At 34.5% G+C, this 22619-nt stretch overlaps 1 long non-coding RNA gene across 9 annotated transcripts in view; it reads right to left on the bottom strand.

Moving 5' to 3' along the window:
- LOC116548945 overlaps positions 1-22619 on the bottom strand; it is a 1126598-nt gene that overhangs the window by 622490 nt on the left and 481489 nt on the right. Inside the window, exon 6 of one of the 9 annotated variants that reach the window (XR_004267648.1) lies at positions 6296-6553. The exons of the other annotated variants lie outside the window; for them this stretch is intronic. This is a non-coding gene — a long non-coding RNA (uncharacterized LOC116548945). Of the gene's footprint in view, positions 1-6295; positions 6554-22619 lie in introns of those variants that run through there. 9 annotated transcript variants of the gene reach the window in all.

Here is a 22619-nt window from a genome sequence, read left to right on the forward strand (position 1 = left end):
CTTTGGTCTTCTCTTTAGTACTCCCCTTTAGTACTCTTCTTAGTACTTCTCTTTAGTACTTAGCACTCTTGGTACTTCCCTTTAGTACTTCTCTTTAGCACTCCTGCTTCTCTTTAGTAATTCTCTAAAAGTGGTTGGTCTGATAGCTAAGACTGTGATACAAATGTTAATAAATGCCATGTAACAGAAGTTGGGAAGAGGGTGGCATCTGTTTTATGAGCTAATTCTCCATGGCTGATCTTGCCCAGCAGATTCATGGCCCTCAGGTCAGAATCTAGATAAGAGTATGCGATAGCATTTAGGATCAGTGAAAATAATACAATCCTGGAGTCATATCAACCTATGAACCCATGATTAGCTGTGAATAAGCAGGTAATTAAAAGCTTTTCCTCTCATTTCTATGCACATTGCAAGTAAGATGCCTGATGATTGATGCATAAAAGTTGTTCCTAGGGTTTAAGGATGTACAGGTAGTGAAGGTATTTTATACATGTATGTATGTATTTTGGTGTAATTTGTTTAGCTTTGAGTGATCTTTGTTGAGACAAAGGCCAATTCTGGTTCTAGATTTCACAGCTAGATAATGGAAGAAAACAAAGGGCTATTGTATGACTGTGGCTTGTAGTCACATAATCAGTATGCTGAGACCTGTTCTGGAAGCCATAATGGAAGTTAACTTTAGAACCCCTTTTTTAAAAAACCACATGATAGCTCCACAAAGTTGAATTTCTTCTAGACACATGAAAAAAAAATCTAGGAAGTATGTGAGAAAATTTGAGTAGAAATAGGTTGCCCCATGAATCCCTGTGGAAACTTTAATGAAATATTCACCATCGCTCAGGAAGAATACCTGTGGAAACCTTCACACAGTATTCACTATCACTGTTTGTCACATTACAATATGTAATCCATAAGGAAGGTGTGATTACACATGGACTTGTAGTTTAGATGCAAAATGGCAATAGAAGTAATTTCACCCAGAATGACTTTCAGAAATGGGATGGAACTAGAGCTGGCAAACTATGGCCTGCTGGTGGACTGCCTGTTTTTGCAAATATATTTTTTATGACAATGCAGCTGCATCCATACATTTCCCTATTGCCCATGGCTGTTTTCACACTACAGTAGCAGAGTTTAGTAGTTGCAACAGTGTTCACCTGGACCAGAGCATAAAACATTTACTATCTGATCCTTTAAGAAGAAAGTGTGACCCTTGGTCTAGACTAGAGATTCCTGGCTGAAGCAGAAGAGAATAGACTTGTCTGTGTGCCCCAGGATTGGGAGATCTGGGAGTAATTTGTGCTGAAATGACTGGTTAATGAGGTTCTCACCAAATACCCCAAGTTTTACAGATTAGGACAGACACCTGCAGATCTAACTGCTTTATCTCTTGTCCAAACCTGGTCAGGCAGTTTTGGCCCAAGATGTCCCACATAAAAGAGCCATAGAATCACTAATCACTGGAATAATGTAGCCCAGACAGTTGTATGTTTGGTTTGTTTGCTGAGAATACTAATTTTGCTCCAGGTGAATAACCACTAATGCAGAGGAAAAAAAGAATTTCATGGTAAAGTAAGTTTGGGACATGTGGTCATGTTGATTAAATAAAGCTAAAGCAGTTCTATATGCCACAAATTTTTAATCCTTAGACTAAAATGCTTTGTGAATTTACAAAAAGAGGAAAGAGGTTAAGACGTATTCAACACTTTCCTCACAGCATTCATAAAACTTAAATTTCTTAGGTATGTACTTTGAGAATTCGAAGTGAAAGAAAGAATACAGATCTGTTTGGCACTCCCTTATCATAGGGTCTTTACATATATTGTTTCCTCTTGGAACATTCTCCCTGGGCCCCACTCCACCACCACTATACACAATTTCCTTTTTAGCTCCAATTAATTATCAAGTTTTAGGTCCACACTCAATTCTGCCATGGCCATCACCAAATTATGTCAGATCACCTGTTTTACATGTCCATAGGATCTATAACTCACACCCTTATCATGTATATATTTTTAAATTTATTTGGATGATGATTTTATTAATGGCTGTCTTGCTTAACAGACTCTCAATTTCATGGAGATCACCACCAAATTCCTGTCACTCAAAACAGTGCCGAATAGCATGTGGTAAACATTCAATAAACATTGAATGCATGAATAGGACTATAACATGCATTGGGCAACATAGTGCTGCAGTTACAGTCTCCATTGAAAGCCTGAGGACGTACTTCATTAAAAGCTGACTGACAAAAGACGATTCTGATGAATTAAAATCTCCAAATTCTGAGTATTTCACAGCCAGGAAGGGATTTTGTGTATGTGTGTAAAGCTACTCACTTTGAGTACAGGCTTACTCAAAGCAAGATAAAGAACTCTAATTAATTGATCCAAGCTCTCATGTAAGGCATCCATGGCTTCTCTGCTTTAAGTGTCTGGGGCAGACAGCCATGATAGAGACAGCATATGTATGTACCCTTAGAATGAGAGGCACTATAAAGTCTCCAGAATTTTGAATAAAGAACACAGTCCCTGAGGGGTCACTCTGCTTCTAAGAAACAGCTCCTGCTGTGTTGATGAGCTTCCATGTGCCCTAAAACTAGACTGAGATATGTATTATGTGTATTTAAGGTACCTATAAAATATTTTTGTGAAAATGCCTAACATCCACAGGTTTTAAACTTGGAAAGGCAGTCCTAGATGGAGAAATCTATTGTAAAGCCGTGAGTATGAACACAATTGCCCAGGAAGGTGCAAGTAAATAAAATAGTAATAATGACAATAATAAAAGTAAAAGAACAAGTCTAGAGAAGGTGACTTTGAGGGCAGGTGACAGAAAAGAAGATCAAATCCAAAAATATCCAAAACAAATAAATACAATTAGATATTCATGTTTGTTAAAGTTAGCTGGCGAAAACACAGATGTCTGTTATATTATTTCTTATACATTTAGTTTGTTTCAAATATTCTAAAACAATTTTTAGAAGCCCTGAGGAGTGACCAGAAGGAGAGGAAGTAAAGGAGGAGGATGCTACTTACTTGAATCCAAGGAAGGGTGGCATTTTATGTAGGCTGAGGTTAGCAATGAAATGGAAGGGTTGAGCTAGATAAAGATTGAAAACTGTCAGTTGTATTGTCAATTGAAAGATTACTGTGACCTTACTGAGAACAGCTTCAGAAGGCACGTGGGGCAGATGACAAATATTATTTGGTATAAGAGTAAAAAGAAGATGAAATGAGCTGACAATTAAAAAGTAAAGCTGCTTATTATCCCACCTACCAATGCGTAGGGCAGCAGCCAAATGACATAATCAGGATTTAGGTCTTTTCGTCTTTCTGTTTTGTTATATCCTCATCATTTTGGATTTTGCCCTCAGGCTTGCCCCTTCATACTCCAAAATCGTTGCAGCAACTTCAGGCATTTAGTCCTCAAACAACAGTATCCAGAAGCAGAAAAAAGGTAAGGGAGCAGAATCAGGGAGAGATGTTTTCATGCATATTTCTTTTTGAAATAAGGAAACTTTTCTTAGTATTACTCAGGAAACCTCCCCTCACTCTTATTGGCCAAAATAGTATCATATGCCAAACCCTAGACTAATCATCAGCAAGGTGGTGGGTGAGACTACAATACATATCAAGACTGCATTCCCTGAGAATACAGATGGGCACCTTCTTGGAAAAGAAGACAGCAAAAGATGAGCACCTGATAAAATGTGGGCTCTGTTATGTTTGCAAGAAGCTACAGAGTGATTGTAAGGAAGGGAGAAGTTGAGTTAGGTAGTGAAGGGTGTTGGCCACAGTCTATCATGGAAATATCTAGCAGAGAGAGGTTGAAGTTCAGCAGGGAGAGAAGAGAAGGGCTGGCTGTAGGTCTCTGGTTAAGGAAAGGTGGAGCAAGGATGGCAGAACCAGTTAAAGAGATCAGTCTTGGACACAGGGAAGTCCCGGTGCACTAAGAAGGGAGGAGGTTAGACAGAAAAGGGGAAAGTGAGGACAAAGGTCAGATACAGGTAACTTTTAGGAGTCAAGATGAGTTTGTTACAGGTGGAAATCAGCAAATAAAACATGTGTAAACAGCACAAGCTGCAGGTTGCCAGGGCTTGATGGGAGCACTGGGGAGAGTCCAGGCCTCACACAACTTGTAATTTCCAAACAATTAATGAGAGAGATAATTAAATCTAGATGGATTTGAAAGACTTGACTGAATTAAATAGGATTATGGAAATATGAGATAAGAAAAGCATCTTCTGTGTCAATTTGGCCTTAAAAATCTTTATAGCTACATATTTATTTACATCCTACTAATATATAAAAATTTGCATGCTTATCAGCATAACATATGTTGTTATGTGGGGGAAATAAAACTTCACATAGAGCCTGTCATACAGTAGATTCTCAATAAATGTCCATTTCTGAATTGCATCCTACTTCTGTACTGGGTCCATTAAAAAGTCTAATCACATCCAACCCAATTTATATACCTCCCCAGATTTGCTTGGCTCCATCTGTCTCCTGAGCACTTGATGGCTTGCTCTGTGGAGAGCCTCAGACAGCCGGTTCCACTTTACCTACATGTGGACTGGGCTCAGGCATGGCTTTCCCTGGTGTTCTCCATAGCCAGTGGGAAGATGCAAGCCCTCTACTGGCCTGACATTCAGTCTGAGATGAAGTGCAAAACCCAAAGTTCTAGGACTAGGCCTCCCCATTGTCTACTAGGAGGGGCTGGATAACACCACTAGAAGGGAGGGGGTCTTAAACATTCACAGCTCCTCAGAGTGTCTCAAAAGTGGGACTTGAGCTACAATAGCTCAGAGTGCTAATCAACTGGGTTATATGGTTGTATGTGGACCAGTAAGAACAGAACAGAAGGATCTGGGAGATAATTTATTCTCATTTTGCACATCACCCACTGACTCTTCTCAAAGACACGGTGGTTCCCTACAGCCTGTCCTTGAAAGGGCCCTCAGGTTGATCAACCAGTAACCTGTGAAGCTGTTGCCATCTTGGTAATACAGAATGTTATATTTGCTTTCCTCCTTTTCTATCTTACTCCCCATTTCTGCCTCTTCATGCTGTTCTGAGATTTCATACTAGCCCTGCCAATCCCTTAAATGGTTAACAAGTGAGCTTTCCTCCTCAGGCTCTGTTTTCTAGGGAACCCCAGTGAAAACTCAACAAACAGCTGGATTGCTGACCAATTCAGCATATATATTAGGAGTGTGAAACAATAAGGCTGTTTGTCCATTTGCAAACACACAACTCCAATTGACGAAAACTGCTCAAATAGCCCTTGAGCCCTCAAAAGAATATTGCAAACTTAAAAGGAATAATATAATCATTTCAAAACAATCCATGAAATATACCTGGCGAAGGTCTGGCATAAACTAGGCACTCAGTAAATATTTCTTAGGTGTACTCTTCATAGATTTCCACCCAATTTCAGGGATAGCAAGAGACAACATGGAGAGAAATAAAATATTTTTGTCTGTTATTTTGAGCATGTGCACAGTCAGGAATCTAATCCTCAATGAACTATAAGACATGCTCTGTGTTCAGTACTAGATCACATGTTGGGGACTGGGTATGGCAATTAGACTATGGGTCTATGGATAGAGCCTCAAACCTGAGAGTAGCCTAATCCAGCTTGGGTGTGAAATAGCACAAGCCGCTGGAGAGTAGCAGCGAGCCAGACCACAAGTGGCTGCTGTCAGTTCAAAGGCAGGTGTGTCAAGGATAAGAAGCTGCCATGTAATCCAGGACTTGTCATTTCTCAGACAAGTCATCCACAAGTCCACCCTGCAGCTTGTGGTTGAATTGTGAATATATACTTGAGACTGTCGCGTGTGTTATGTTGTACTTAATCCTACCAGTTGTGGAGCTAAAGCCTCAGGGTTGTAACAAATATTATATGCAGAATCATCTCTAGTTTCAGTATAAAGGTGAGATGTGTGTACAATTCTAATTTAATCTAGAATTCTCAAAATGCAAGTTATTTGCATGTAATTTCTAATACTTCACAATGGATAACAATAAAGTATATTTTCTTCAAAAATGCTTTAATTACAAAATTACTAATGAGACCAATTCTAAACTTTTATAAAGGTTGAAACTTGAAAAACATCCCAAATGAAATTTACCTCTAATAATGCGGTTATTCTTTTAAAACAACAGTTTAAACACATCTAACTGCTGATAGCATTTTTTCCAAAAAGCTGGTGAATAATAATTTAATGTTATAGTGCTTTAAGTAATAATCCAATGTGTTATACTTATTTTGAAAAAAAAAAAAAGAGGCTGAGTCTTACAAGGTATAGTATTTTTTGCCTAAAGTCATAGAACATTAGATATTGAGCTAAGATTTTTATAACTCTACAATTATTATTACCCCTACAATATACTCTGAGCAAAGAAGGATACTAAGTTTTAATATGTTCAATTTTAATTCATTTACTCATCAAATATTTATTTAGCACTTTCTACCTTTGAGTATTTTTCTGATACATACCATCACATGATGACATATTTCATACAACTCTGAAATCTGCATGATTAGCCTGGGAATTAAGAAGAGCAGGCGTTACTATTAATATTGTACCTTCTTATTCATCACTTAATATGTGTTATTGAATGTACTACTCATATTAGACAATTTAATCCTCAAAGTAAAATTACCTTATATAAATTTGAACCATGGCTTTCAGAATTCAAGCCTCAGATTTCATTCATGACCTATTTTACAGGTGAGAAACTGAGAGCTCAAAAAATGGTATAGTTTTTTATAAATCAAAACATGAAATAGTAAAGAATCAAACCCAAATCTTGTATCTTCAGAACTTAATATTCAATTTTTAAATGTCAGATTTTTAAAACCCTCAAATGTAGAAATAAATTCCAAACAATAAACAGTAATAAAGAAAATAAAAAGCACTGCTATGATTAATACATGTAAATAATTATAATACTTTATTGCAGTTGAATGAATTGATGAAGACAACACTATATTCTTTGTACATGAACTTCATTATTGAAAAGCTGATTCAGAATGGAGAAAGACATTTTAGCTCACTCTCATTTTCTTGTTTTACTATTTCAGCGATAGTTCATTCATACCATAATCAAGGTCATAAACAATTTTTTCTAATAATGTATTCATTCAGATATTTTCAAAAAAAGAAGTCATAATACACAAAAATCCTGAAAATGAGATTAATATCACTCTCTTTCTTTGCTTTCATTCCCAAAGTTTAAAAGAGCTCAGAGTCACTTGCAAAATGGAAACCAGTTGCTTAAAATTTTGATGCCATCTTAAAGAGATTCAAAGAAGGTGCTACTAGGATTCAAAGCCCCCCTTTGAAGAAAAAAAAAAAAACCCTTGAGAAGATTGGTTTTGTCTTGCATTAGTGATTTTTCTTAAAAGTCACCAACGTCTAATTCTCTTTTCAGTCTAGCATGTAAGTGCGTGCTGCATACAGTTCAGAACCATATCATGTGCAAACCCTCTTGCAGGGACTTTAACAAATGGTGTCAATTACATTTGTGGGGAAAAAAAATGTTTGTAAACAAAAAGAAACTGAAGATAATACCAAAAGTAGGATTATTTGAAAGTTATTGAGAAAGAAGTACCTCCTGATCTACTGAGCATATTGATGAGGTGCTTCTTTGACTTTGTTCTTTCGGGAAAGAATTGGCATAGCTATTCCATTTTAATCTGCTAGCACCTTAAAGTTCAATGTTATATTTACCAAAATATTTTCAAGCTCTACTATTTCAAATTGTCCTGAAACCTTCTCTCAGAGCGCATGCTTAGTATAACTTCTAAATCCTGAATACGACATGTAAACTCCATTGTAATCTGGCCCTTGTCTTCCTACCCTGTCTCACCCTTCACCACTCCCGTCTCCTTAAGTGTTTCCTTTCTATAAGCTAAAGTTGTAACTGTTGTTTGCAGATAAGGAAATGCATCAGCTTTATTACCCCCTTGTTTGTATATATTTGCTTCTAGTGTCTGTCCCTACACTCCTCCTTCCCTGGCCAATTCTGACTCCTACTCCACAAAGGATGAGTTGCCTTTCTGAATGCCTTAAAGTGTTCTTTGCATATCTCCATGTATGCTCCAGCCACTGTGCTGACCTGTTTATGTGTATTATCATATGTTTTCAAAGGACTCACAAGTATTAAGTATTAGATATAAACTTCAAATGCAGGTTGGACTGATTCTAGATCCTTTGATCTTAACAAGTATCTTATTCCTAAATGTCATCATAATGTGTTGTGATGCTGGCTGAAAATTCACTGCCCTCATCTTGAACATGATCATTCAACATATGTTCAATAAGATGTGCTCATTAGCACATTATGGAGAAAACTTTTCAAACACCTTGCTGAAAAAAAAAAAAAGACACCTCATGCCAATAAAATTATCTTAATCTACCAATAAAATGTTTTTATATGCTCCTTATGGTTCCTAATTAATGCTTTCTTTTTCCTAAGAGATTAGTAATCATCCAATTAACAATGAAGAACAGAATTCTGACGAATACCATCATCAAAGTTTGCAAGCTGTGGTTTCTACAGTTAACATTCTCATCCTAACTCCCTTATATCTTCTAAAAATTAGATTGCTTTCTTCCTCCCTTTTCCCTTCTCCTCTTTCCTTTCTTCTTGCTTTTCATTTCTCTCTCCCTCCTGTATCTCTCTTAATTAGGTTCTTTACCTTTCTGGCTCCTCATGATTCCTAATAGATGACATTTCTGTTATCCTATCATGTTTTCAGCATCCTAGCATAAAATGTGCCTCTCTAATTTGAGGAATTAATTCATATGTTATAGTTGGGTGTGCTCTTGCATGTTTGTGCCAGGGGTAAGTTTGATTTTCTTCCTTTTTGCTGTTTTTCTCTTTATTATTTGCATACCTCTTTCCTTGATGTAGAATGTAGCAAGCGGAATTGAGTAGTCCTACTATTTTTCCTCAGCTTCCTCAGAAGAAGCCTAAGCCTTTATTGCTTAGCTCCTTCTAGACCCAAATAAAAAAGTCATTTTAGTTGTGACTAGTATTTGGCTAGCTTTGTAGAAATTTGTTTTGGGCACTTCTGATACCATTGTATTAGTTCCCAATTATATAACTGATTCAAAGAGATTAACCCATTTAAAGACCAAGTACCTCTCAACTATCTTGTTAGAAACACAAGACCGGTCATTTCAAGTCCTGGCTACAACACCTAGAGGTGCAGATGACTACTGATTTTTCAGCCTTACCTTAGCTATGCAGACCTTGTCCTGGAAGCACCAAAGATAATATGCCTACAAATTCACTTTATTGCTGTTTTTGATGCCTTAGGCTTGATTCTTGAATTCTCATTTCACACCAGAATTTATTTACCAACATAAACATGCACATCTGAAAGTCTTGTCTTTATCAGGAAAGAGAGCAGCAAACCAATCTATAGAGTTCCCATTGGCCTTAAAATCAGAACGCATCAGGAGTGCCTTGTTAGATGAATTTAGCAGCAGGGAAGCCTGCAGCTCATCAGCTTTCTGTTTCTCAAAAGTAGGTACTTATTGCAGTCAAGAGGAATTATTCCTGAGGATTCCTGGTCATGGGGATGTTTTCATTACCTTTAAAAAATGTCAGAGTAAGACAAAAGAGGAGACTTTATATTTGTTTTGCTCTACAATATTTTATTTGATTTAAATACCCTTTGATCTACTCTCAGATTGTATTAATTAGTATGTAAAAATTATATGTTGAAATAAAATTAAAGTTAATCATATTTTTATTTATTCACTACACAAACAAACATTGAGACAATCTACAGTGACCCCTATAAAAGACATGTAGGTTTCTGCCCTCAAGGAGGAGCCAACACAGTGATAAAGAAAGACACATTAATGGAATATGATGAAGATTTTAATTGACAGGCTAGAGAAAGGACTGATGTGATCATCCTGGCAGTGTTCAGGAAGACTCCATAGCAGAATGACATGGGAAAAGAGAAGGGAATTCACTGTGATTGGGTACCTAAAACATTCTAGACCCTGATTAAACACTAAACAAATGCCATCTTATTTAATCTTCAACATTTCTTTTATACTGACAATCTTCCCCCCATTTTTAGATGAGGATAAGTCTCAACTGTCTACATCTTGTGACTGACAGAGGTAATACTCAAAATCTATCTGATTCCAAAGCAGGTGAGTTTGCCTACATTATGCTGCTTTTCAGGGATCATTTGAAGTATGTGGTAAGGGTTAACTGAGCAATTTTTTAAAAGAATATACCTCAAAGGAGTTTTCCAGGCATTTTAACCAGAGAAACCAGCATGATAAAAAGGAAAGTATGTAAAATATTACAAGAGAAAAAGAACTTCTGATGCTAAACAGAAATAATAATAAATTTGGCCCCATCAAGATCTAAATGAGGAATAATATTTAACATTCTCTCTGTTGTATACTTCTCCATAAGTCACCTTACCTATTTCAAATTTTAAAGATGTATCTATAATCCTGATGTTTCTAAGGATAAAAATAACAATAGCAAATAATGGCATTTGTTTGCCTATCAATGACAAACTAGATAAAGAAAATGTGGCACATATGCACCATGGAATACTATGTAGCCATAAAAAAGGATGAGTTCATGTCCTTTGCAGGGACATGGATGAAGCCAGACACCATCATTCTTAGCAAACTAACACAGGAACAGAAAACCAAACACCACATGTTCTCACTCATAAGTGCATGTTGAACAATGAGAACACATGGACACAGGGAGGGGAACATCACACAATGGGGCCTGTGGAGGTTTGGAGGCAAGGGGAGAGAGAGCATTAGGACAAAAAACTAATGCATGCAGGGCTTAAAACCTAGATTATGGGTTCATAGGTGCAGCAAACCACCAAGGCACGTGTATACCTATGTAACAAACATGCACGTTCTGCATGTGTATTCCAAATTTAAAGTATAATTTAAAAAGGAAAAAAGTGGCATTTTTAAATGTGTAGATACTCTCTAAAACCTGAATACATTAATTTTTTTTATAAGGGTCTTAATGAAGTATATGGTATTTTTTCTCCATTTTAAAGATGAGAAAATTGATACATAGGAAATTAAGTAACTTATCCAGGGGAAGTAGCGGGATTGTGATTTGAATATAAACAATCTACTCTTATCCACTGCACAGTACTGCCTCCTTAGTTTTAGTCAACAATTCAATTGTCTTAAGATTAAAACAGTTATTCATATGAGAAAAAAATAAAATGGAGCTATATATAAAAATTTGGAATGCTATGTAAATGTCAGAGTGACTTAGCTTTATCATCTCTGATTTCATGAGCTAGTGAGAGTTCATTCAAACCACCTTTTACTAAGCAAAAACTACTCATTCACTACTCCATTTTTTTTCTTTACTTGTACTTTTGTTTTACAGAATAATCTTCCAAGATTAAGATATTAGTTGTACTCACTAGCTAGAAATAGTCAAAGGTATTTACAGAAATATAATCATCTCATGTCAGAAATAGAACATCTCAACTCTTTAAGACATTTCTTAATTTCTTTGAGTGAGACACATGTGAGTCACCAAAAATTAAATAGTCTAAGAGTCTGCTACAATTAAGGAGGAATAAGATCCTAATACCAAACTTCCTTCATTCCTGCATATAATAGCCATACATTTGAAGGTGGGTGAGGGTGAGAAACAAAAGAGAAAAACAAACAAACAAATAATCCAGGACTCTGGTAAGTCAATAAAGCAGAGGTATTGGATAAGTGAGTCAAAATTTAGAGGAAGCCACTGGCATGGAGTGCCTTGTTTTTTGTTGCTTTTCCCTGAGGGCAGTCACAATTATACCCATGGAGGGGAGTGGCTAAAACTCTTATCTAAAACTGATCATTTTTTGGTTGGAGGAGCTAGAGAAAGGAACATGTGGCAACCAGAGCCATCAGAAAGAAAGGGGGACCTAAGAAATGAGAAAGCCAGTGATCAAAGCTGTGTCTCACCTCAAGTGGGAAGTTTAAGTCCAATTAAATTAACTGCTTTTCAAACAAAACAATAGCATTCTTTGCAGAAATAAAACAGAATCCAGAGACTCTAAAACATTACATGCCCAACATCCAGGACACCATGTATAATTGTTCTATATTCATAAAGCTAGGAAAAAGTGACAATCTCAAGCAAAAAGAAAATAAGTAAAAGCCAAGAAAATAAGATGATCCAGATGTTGAAATCATCAGACAAAGACAGCTCAGCAGCTATTATAAATGTTCTCATTGAGGTAGAAGAAAATATCCTTGTGATGGATGAAAGAAAACTTTAGCATAGAAATACAAAACATAAACATAAACCTAATGAAATGTTAGAAATGAAAAAATGTGTCTACCTCAACAATAGGAAAAAACATTTAACCTTAATAGAAAATAGTCAAACACCTGAACTGACTCACAGCCATAGAAGGAGTCAGTAAGACATACATATGGCAGGCAAATAAGTATAGAAAAAGAAGGTTTACATCATATGTAATCAGAGAAATGCAAATTAAAATAATGATATACCATTACAATACTATTAGAATGCCCACAATTCAGAACACTGACAACACTAAATGCCGGCAAGGATATAGAGCCACAGGAACTCTCAGTCATTACTGGTGTGAATGCAACATGGTATGGCTATTTTAGAAGACACTTTCCCACAAAACTAAACATACTCTTACCATACAATCAAGCAATCACACATTTTGGTATCTACCCAAACAAGGTAAAAATTTATGTCCACATAAAAACCTGAACAGGTTCGTTTAAAGGAACTTTATTCATAATTACCAAAACCTGAAAATAGTCACGATATCCTTCAGTAGGTGAATGGATAAATAAACTGGCACATTGATACACTGAAATGTTATTGAGTACTAAAAGGAATTACATATCAAGACATGAAAAGACATGAAACCTTATGCATATTACTAAGCAAAGGAAGATAATCTGAAAAGTCTTCCATCAATATGATTCTGACTATATTACATTCTGAAAATGACAAAATTATGGAAACAGTGAATAAGATTAGTGGTTACCAAGGGTTAGGGAGGAAAGGGGGATAAGTATGCAGAGCATAAAAGATTTTTAGGACAGTGAAATTATTTCATATGACACCATAACTTGGATACATGTCATTATACATTATTTAAAACCCATTGAATGCATAGCATCAAGAGTGAACCCCAATGTAAGCCATGGACTTTGGATAATAATATGTCACTCAAATGTAGATTTATCAACTGTAACAAATGTACTGCTCAGGTGCAGGGTGCTGATAGTGCGGGAGGTTATGAATGTGTAGGGGTAGGAAGTATATGGGAAATATATATTTCTTCTCAAATTTTCTCTGAACCTAAATCCTTTCCAAAAAATAAAATTTATTGAGTAGTAAAAATTATACAATATCAAATAAAAAATTTGCTGGATGCCTTAATACTAGAATGGATAGGCAAAAATAAAAAGAATTAGTGATCTTGAAGATAGATTAATAAAAATGATCCAGTATAAGGAAGAGATTTATTTAAAAAAACAGAAATATGTATAACATATTGGTAATTGGAGTTACAGAAAAAGAGGAGAGGGAGAACAAAGCAGGAAATATTTGAAGAAACAATGCCTGGAAACTAATTTGGTAAAAGACATAAATTTCCAGATTTAAGAAGCTCAGAGATCCCACAAAGGAAAAATTATACCTAGGCAAAGTTATGTCAGACTCTTGAAACTAAATATAATTAAATTATCTTGAAAGCAGTGAAATTAACATAATACATTACATACAGGGAGAAACCATTTCAATGACTACTGATTTCTCATCAGAAGCTGTGGAGGCCAGAAAAGTGCCAAATAGGGAAGAAAAAATAAAAAGCTCAAAAGGGAATTTTGCATCTAGCAAAAATAGTTTTCAAGAACAAAGGCTATATGCAGACATTAACAGATAAAGAAAACCAAAGAGAGTATGTGGTGCCCATACCTACACTAAGAGAAATGCTGAAGGAGTTTCTTAAGGATGAAGGAAGGTAATATGAAAAGAAAATTAGATCTTCAAGAATAAATAAAGAACATTGGAAATGGTAAATATCTGGTAGAATATAAGTGATTACTTTTTTCACTTTAAATATATATATATATGACTATTTAAAATAAAAATTATAATGTTTGGTGCTGTTTATAATATACGTAGATGCAGTTCATATACAATGATAGCATGTAGGATAGTACAGGAGAAGATAAATGTACATAAACAGTTATAAAATTTATTTTATGTAAAGTAGAAAATATTAACTTGAAATAAAGTTTAAAAAATTATGGATATATATTTTAAATTCTAGTACAACCCCTAAAATGGAGAGTTATGGGTAAAAAGCCAAAAGTTAAAGTATATGAAATTATAAAGGTATTGAAATAATCTAAAGAAAGGTAGACAAAGAAAAAGAGACCAAAAAGAGGAAATAAAGCAAATAATAAAGTGGCAAACATCAATCTAGCCATATCAACAATTGCATTAAATAATAACATATCCATAAAAATATTAATCAATTACAAGTAACAAAACTTTACAGTGAAAAAACCCAACAGACACTAACCTGGTCAAGTGATTGAGTTAGTATCACAACATCGTGTACCCCTGATATCTGTCAATATTTGAACAAGTCAATATTTTTGTCCAAAATATATATGACTTCAAATTAATAAGGAGAAAACATCAGACAGATCCAAATTGAGGGGCTCTTGCAAAAGAGCCTAATAATCATCAAAATAAATAGGCCATGAGAGACAAGGAAAGAATAAAACTCTCTAATGAGAGTATACAAAAGCAATTAACTAAATGTAATGAAGGATTACTGACCAAATCCTGGAACAAAAAACCATAACCAGCAGAAAAGCTTCTGAGATCGAATAAAGTTTACAGGTTAGTTGAGTATTATATAAATGTTAATTTCTTAGTTTTTATGGTATTATGTATACATATGTTAACAGGGGAATCCAAGTGAAGTCTACATGGGAAATCACTGAACCACTTTTCCCACTCTTCTGTAACTCTAAAACTACTTAGAAATAAAAATTGTTAGAGTATTAATGAATTAAACACTTGAAATACGAGGCAGGTATTATCAGAATGGATAAAAAAGCAACAATATGCTACTTACAAGACGCACTTTAAAGTTTTGTGTGTTATTTAAAAAATAAGTGGATTTTTTAAAAGATACACATGAAAATAATGAATATTAAAAGACAGAAAAATCCTTATCACTATCAGATAAACTGACAAAGTATTACCAAAGATAAAGAGAAACATTTCATAATGATAAAAATAATTTTAGTGACTGTAATTGTTTATTACTAAAAAAAACTCAGAAAATTTAAGTAAATTTATCCATGTCTCAATACACAATGTTAATATGCAAAACTCAATTGTATTTTAATATACTACCAATGAATCACTGGAAAATAAAATTTAACAAATTATTTACAATCACATGAAATATAATTAGTAATAATTAGAAATAATTTTAACAAAATATGTTTACTATCTCTTCACTCAAAACTATGGAACATTGCTGAGAGAAATTATATAATATCTGAATAAAATAAGAAACGATTTTCATGGATTTAAAAAGTCAATATTTTATTAGTTCTCCATAAACTGATCTATAGTTAAACATTATGTCAATGAAAATTACAACAAGCTCTTTAGTAGACAATAAGAAGCTTATTATAAAGTTTATGTGGAAATGCAAATGACCTATAATAGCCAAAACAATTTTTTTAAAAGAAGAAAATTAGAGGACTTATTTGACTAATTTCAAGGCTCACTGCAAAGCTACACTAAACAAGACAGTGAGACAGTGAGATATCGGCAAAATAATAGAAGTTCTTTTTTTTTTTTTTTTTTTTTTTTTTTTTTTTTTTTTTAAAGAAACGGTGAGCAGTGTACACTTCTCGGGTGATGGGAGCACAAAATCTCACAAATACCACTGAAGAACTTATTCATATAACCAAACACCACCTGTTCCCCAATAATCTGTGGAAATGAAAAAAATTAAATAAAAAAAGAAATTTTTTTAAAAATAAAATAATTGAGCAGCAGTTCTCAAATTGTGTTTTAGGATTGAATTAAAACTATTTTTCTAATAATGGTAAGATATTAATTGCCTTTTTAGTCTCACACTCTCACAAGTTTACAGTGGAGTTTTCCAGAAGGTAAATGATCTGTAACATCTCAACAGATTTAATGTAGCAACAGACATTAAAGTATTTTTTAGTGCTCTTTTTATCATTAACTTTTCATTCTGAAATATATAAATGTTTTTATGTTTACATGTATTGGGCTTATTATTATTGATTGCTTTTCAAATTAATAGATATTTATTACTGAGCTCTCATGGAGATGTACAAGGAGGTTAATGTTGTGTTCATACCAACTAACACATCTATTCTGCAACCCATGGATCAAGAAGTCATTTCAACTTTCAAGTTTTACTGTTTAGGAAAGACATTTCACAGAGTAATAGCTGCCACAGATACTGATTCGTCTGATGGATCTACCCAAAGTAAATTGAAAACCTCTGGAAAGAATTCACCATTCTAGATACAATTAAGACCATTTGTGATTTATGAATGGAAGTAAAAATATCAACATTAGCTGGACTTTGAAAGAAATTGATTTTAATCCTCATGGATGACTTTGAAGATTTCAAGATTTAAACAGAAGAAGTAACCGCTGATATGGTAGAAATAGCAAGATAACTAGAATTAGAAGTGAAACCTAAAGGTGAGATTGAATTGTTGCAATGTCATGATAAAATTTTAAAAGCTTAGGTGTTGCTTTTTATGAAGGAGCAAAAAAGGGGTTTCTTAAAATGGAATCTAATTCTGGTGAAGATGCTGTAGACATTGTTGAAATCAAAACAAATAATTTAAAATATTCCATAAACTTAGGTGATAAAGCAGTGGCAGGGTTTGAGAGGACTGACTCCAATTTTGAAAGAAATCCTTTTGTGGGTAAAATGCTATCAAACAGCATCACATACTACAAAACAATCTTATGTGATAGAGTCAATAGATACGGCAGACTTTTTTACTGTCTTGTTTTAAAGAAATTGCCGTAGTCACACCAACCTTCAGCAACTACCCTGATCAGTTAGCAGCCATCTGTCAATATAAAGGCATGATCCTCTACCAACTAAAAGATTATAACTTGTTGAAGACTCATAATCATTAGCATTTTGGGCAATAAAATATTTTTAAATTACGGTATGTACATAGATTTTTTTTAGACATAATGCTATTGAACACTTTATAGACTACAATATGGTGTAAGCCTAACTTTCATATGCCCTGGGAAACCAAAATAATAATAATAATAATAATAATTGACTGATTTTATTGCAGTATTTGCTTTCTGAGGTGTTCTGGAACTCAACCTGTAATATTTGAGGCATGCTTTAATTTTGAATGTATCATAGACCTGAACATAAGGAAAAAAATAAAAATTCTAGAAGCAAACGTTTTAAAGATATGTGACATCTGGGGGCAAAGATATCTTAGATAGCACACAGAAAACACAAATCATAAAAGAAAAAAGTGATAAACTTTATTAAAATTAAAAAATGTTGCTCTTTGAAAGTTACTTTTACAAAAATAAAAAGGCAAGTCACAGAATAGAAGAAAATTGTGCACTACACATATTTGAAATTGCAAAAAAAAATTACAACTAAATAAGATAACTCAATAAAAATAAGCAAAATATCTTATAACACTTTACAAATGAAAATATTGAGAGACTAATAAGTGCAAGAAAAAATGCTCACCATCATTAGTCATCAGAGAAAGGCAAATTAAAGCTGAGATACCACTTTACACCCATGACAATGGCTAAATTCAAAATTTACTCACAATTCCAAGTCTTGGTAAGGATATGCAGCAACTATAACTCTATACTACTGATGGGAATTTAACATGGCATAGCCCACTTTGGAAAAAATGTTTGTCAATTTCTTGGAGTTCAACATATTCATACCATTTGACCTATCTGTTCCACTCAGATATTTTCACAAAGAAATAAAAACATGTTCACACAAAGTCTTGTGCACAAATATTAATGGTATCTTTACCAACAATATTCAAAAACTGCAAACAATCCTATTGTCAATCAACAGCTGAGTGGTTAGGCAAAATGTGATTTCCAAAAATGAAATACTACTCAGCAATAAAAAGGAAGGGATACCTACAAGAGATTGAATCAACCCCAAATCACTAACTTGGGTGAAAAAGCCAAAGGGTGCATATTGCATGAATCCACTTACGTAAAATTCTTTAAAGTGCTAACTAATCTACAGGGATAAAAGGAAAAAAAAAATCAATGCTTGCCTGGAGCAGTAGATAGCAAAAAATAAAATAAAATAAAATTAAAAAAAAAAAAGTCTGCAATGGGGCAATGGGACATAAGGAACCTCATGGAGATCATTAAAATGTTCTGTACTTGACTGTGGAGGTGAGTTCTTGGGTGTATACCACAGTCAAAACTGATAGAATTAGATGCAAGATATTGCTTGTAAGATTGACATAAATTCAAAAAAATTAAACAATCTATAAATGTGTCATCTAAATAAATTCCAAACTAACATTTATTTGTACAAACACATTGGTTAAAGCTACATATGCATGCCATCAGTCAATTCAATCATTCAATACATTAGTCTTATGTGGAAAGTATTGAAAGAAAAATAAAATCTGGACTATTTATATTCTAAAATTGGGAAGAATGACACAGACAAGATAAGGCCTTATTAAGGCAGTCTGTTGAAAGAGGACATCTTATCCTTTCCTTTTTCTATGCAGTACTAGGACTGTAGTTACAATTATCTAATGTTATCCACACAGTTCAGATACTTCTGAGTTTTTTTAACCATTGTTAATAGATTATATTAATTAAGAACTATATAATGTAGAAAAATGGATTAGTTGAGAAATTTTTTAAAATGTCAGTCACATTGTGAAATGAGTTATGTACATTTACCTACGAGTCAACTCAGGCAAACACACCAATTATTATTACATACAGTATATATCTATAATAATAAACAATCTTCATAAAAAGAATTTATAAGCCTATCAATCAATCATTAATGTATTAAAATAAAGTCTCCCTCACTTTTCTCTTTATTATTCTCTCATTTTGCCTAGCTCTTGCTTGGTGGTTGAACAAGTCATAAGAGAAAGTATCAGGTCTACAGACAATATTTTACTTATAGGAGCATCGATAGTGTAGAGAATCAGAATTTTCTTGGAGAGTGTCAAAAGGGTCACCAGGATGAGAAAAGAACATGAGTTATGAAAGCATAAAAACAGACACCAGTGGTCTGGCCTGTGTACTGAGTGAAAGGTAGACAAACACAATCAATTCAGCATCTAATCCTCAAAGAATAATCATTGGGATACCATTTTTAACAGACACCCAACTGCTCATGCTATGGGCTTCGTAGCTCAAGGAATATGCCATATTAGAGTGGAGAACCTGATTCTCATTTGTTTTTGCATATCCTTTTTGGTATTACTTGCTATGTTTGGCCCTAGTAAGTGAATTCTTCTGTTGAGCCAAATATTACGTAAATTGCAGAGACATTTTACTTTGCAGTTACTCAAAATTCAACTAAGTCTTAGCTAAAACATATGGTTCTCACTATTGCTATTTTTATTTACCTATTTTTTTTTTGCTTTTTCTTTTTATTATACTTTACGGGATACATGTCCAGAACATGCAGGTTTGTTACCTAGGCATACACGTGTCATGGTGGTTTCCTGCACCCATAAACCCAACATCTACATTTGGTATTTCTCCTAATGCTATCCCTCCTCTAGCTCCTCAACCCCTGACAGGCCCTGGTGTGTGATGTTCCCCTCCTCATGTCAATGTGTTCTCATTGTTCAACTTGCACTTATGAGTGAGAACATGAGGTATTAGATTTTCTGTTCCAGTGTTAGATTGCTGAAAATGATAGTTTCCAGCTTCAACAATGTCCCTGCCAAGGACATGAACTCATCAATTTTTATGGCAGCATAGTATTCCACGGTGTATATGTGCCACATTTTCTTTATCCTGTCTATCATTGATGGGCATTAGGGTTGGTTCCAACCCTTTGCTATCATGAATAGTGATGTCAATAAACAGACATGTAAGTGTGTCTTTATAGCAGAATAATTTATAATTCTTTGGGTAGATACCCTGTAACGTGATTGCTGGGTCAAATGGTATTTCTATTTCTAAATCCTTGAGGAATCGCCACACAACCTTCCACAATGGTGGAACTAATTTACACTCCCACCAACAGTGTAAAAGCATTCCTATTTCTCCATATCCTCTCTGGCATCTGTTGTTTCCTGTTGTTTTTAATGATCGCCATTCTAACTGGCATAAGATGGTATTGCATTGTGGTTTTGACTTGTATTTCTCTAATGACCAGTGATGATGAGCTTTTTTACATGTTTGTTGGCTGCATAAATGTCTTCTTTTGAGAAGTGTCTGCTCATATCCTTTCTCCACTTTTTGATGGTGTGTTTGTTTTTTTCTTGTAAATTAATTTAACTTCCTTGTATATTTTGGATATTAGCTCTTTGTCAGATGGACAGATTGAAACAATTTTCTCCCATTCTGTAGGTTGCATGTTCACTCTGATGACAGTTTCTTTTGCTGTCCAGAAGCTCTTTAATTACATCCCATTTGTCAGTTTTGGCTTTTGTTACCATTGCTTTTCATGTTTTAGACATGAAATCTTTGCCCACGCCTATGTCCTGAATAATATTGCTTAGGTTTTCTTCTGGGTTTTTAGGGTTTTAGGTTTTATGTCTAACTCTTTAATCCAGCTTGACTTAATTTTTGTATAAGGTGTAAGGAAGGAGTCCAGTTTCAGTTTTCTGCATATGGCTAGGCAGTTTTCCCAACACCATTTATTGAATAGGGAATCCTTTCCCCATTGCTTGTTTTTGTCAGATTTGTCAAAGATCAGATGGTTGTAGATGGGTAGCATTATTTCTGAGGCTTCTGTTCTATTCCACTGGTCTGTATATCTGTTTCAGTACCAGTACTATGCTGTTTTGGTTACCATAGCCTTGTAGTATAATTTGAAGTGAGATAGTGTTATGCTTCCAGCTTTGTTCTTTTTACTTAGGATTGTCTTGGCTATACGGACTATTTTGCGGTTCCATATGGAATTTAAAGTTGTTTTTTCTTATTCTGTGAAGACAGTCAATGGTAGCTTGATGAGATAAAATCTACAAATTACTTTGGGCTGTATGGCCATTTTCACAATATTGATTCTTCCTATCCATGAGCATGGAATGTTTTTCCATTTGTTTGTGTCCTCTCTTATTTCATTGAGCAGTGGTTTCTAGTTCTCCTTGAAGAGGTCCTTCACATCCCTTGTAAGTTGTATTATTAGGTATCTTGCTCTCTTTGTAGCAACTGTGAATGAGAGTTTGCACATGATTTGGCTGTTTGTCTGTTATTGGTGTATAGGAATGTTTCTGATTATTGCACATTGATTTTTGTATCCTGAGACTTTGCTGAAGTTGCTTATCAGCTTAAGGAGATTTTGGGCTGAGACAATGGGGTTTTCTAAATATACAATAATGTCATCTGCAAACAGAGACAATTTGAGTTTCTCTCTTCTTATTTGAATATCTTTTATTTATTTCTCTTGCCTGATTGCTCTGGCCAGAACTTCCAATACTATGTTGAATAGGAGTGGTAAGAGAGGGCATCCTTGTCTTGTGCCAGTTTTCTATGGAAATGTTTCCAGCTTTTGTTCAGTCAGTATGATATTGACTGTGGGTTTATCATAAATAGCTTTTATTACTTTGAAATATGTTCCATCAACACCTATTTTATTGAGAGTTTTTAGCATGAAGGCATGTTGAATTCTACTGAAGGCCTTTTCTGCATCTATTGAGATAATCATGTGGTTTTTGTCATTGGTTCTGTTTATGTGACGGATTATGTTTATTTTGTGTATGATGAAATAGCCTTGCATACCAGGGATGAAGCTGACTTGATCGTGGTGGATAAGCTTTATGATGTGCTGTTGGATTTGATTTGCTGGTATCTCATTGAGGATTTTTGCATCAATGTTTATCAGGGATATCGGCCTGAAATTTTCTTTTTTTGTTGTGTCTCTGCCAGGTTTTGGTATCAGAATGATGCTGACCTCATAAAATGAGTTAGGAAGGATTCCCTCTTTTTCTAGTGTTTGGAATAGTTTCAGAGGGAATGGTATCAACTCCTTTTTGTACCTCTGGTAGAATTTGGCTGGCTATTAATTACTGCCTCAGTTTTAGACCTTGTAATTAGTCTATTCAGGGATTCAACTTCTATTAACCTTAAATGTAAACAAGCTAAATGCCCAAATTAAAAGACATAGACTGGCAAATTGGATAAAGAGTCAAGACCCATCAGTGCAATGTATTCAGAACCTATCTCATGTGCAAAGTCACACATAGGCTCAAAATAAAGGGCTGGAGGAATATTGACCAAGTGAATGGAAAGCAAAAAAAAAAAAAAAAAAAAAAAAAGCAGGGGTTGTAATCCTAGTCT

Source organism: Sapajus apella, unplaced genomic scaffold (assembly GCF_009761245.1).
Source record: "Sapajus apella isolate SASKATOON/1434 unplaced genomic scaffold, GSC_monkey_1.0 scaffold6, whole genome shotgun sequence".
Classification (NCBI taxonomy): domain Eukaryota; kingdom Metazoa; phylum Chordata; class Mammalia; order Primates; family Cebidae; genus Sapajus; species Sapajus apella.